The following is a 923-nucleotide window of genomic DNA, read 5'->3' on the forward strand; positions in this document are numbered from 1 at the left end:
CTACAATTGCACTAAACCAATCCCTGGGGATAAGAGCTAGTTTCCAGCTGGTTTAAGTGATTCCAAAACAAAGTAGAATTGCTTAGAGAATCCAGTGTTGCAGCTTTGCTCCTCACCTCTATTACCTACAATGGGAGTGAGGAAATCACAGTTTGATTAAATTGTCCCAGTGCAAGTAAATGAGACCTCTGCTGACCCAGGAGTACTGCAGACAGAACAGCAAGGCTACAGCAAAGGCATGAACAGGGCTGACAAAAAATAAAATTCTCCATGCCTCGCTGACCGAGGAGCAGCACTACCACTGTACATCTCTGCAAGTGCAGCCAGGAGGAAAAAAAACCAAAAATGTAATCATATAAATAAATTAAATGGTAGTAGAAGGATTTTTAACAATATGTAACTATAAAAAAAACCCAACACTTTCAGAGCTAAGACTTTGCAGCTCTGTACAGATGCACTAAAGGTTCACAACCCCATTCAGTACATTTTTTCAGGTAATACATGCCACTAACGCGTTAAATCACTACCAAAAGTTTTGTCTTTTTTCACCCCTTCCCTGACATGTATTTTGCCTTGTAAAGTGGGTTACTTCACTATAGCTCTCTTAGTTGTTCAGTGATTGCAAGTGCGTCTTCATGAAAAACAATTTTCACTTTTAAAGTGGAGTATTAAGTGGAAGAGATTTATCCAGAGGTTCACATCAGGAGAGCAGCAATCATGCTCTTCCAGTTATCCAGGCAGAGCTTTGCTTTATTCTGGCAAGTATCAGACCCAAACAACCCCTAGAATCAGGAAAATGAAGACCAACTTGTTACCCCCAGCTTGAACCACCAACTATACTCAAAGATTGCCATTGTGCCCCAAGAGAATTAACCTGATGATAACTCTCAGAGCCACCCTTCACCCAGCTCTTGGCACAGATC

Source organism: Phalacrocorax carbo, chromosome 23 (assembly GCF_963921805.1).
Source record: "Phalacrocorax carbo chromosome 23, bPhaCar2.1, whole genome shotgun sequence".
Classification (NCBI taxonomy): domain Eukaryota; kingdom Metazoa; phylum Chordata; class Aves; order Suliformes; family Phalacrocoracidae; genus Phalacrocorax; species Phalacrocorax carbo.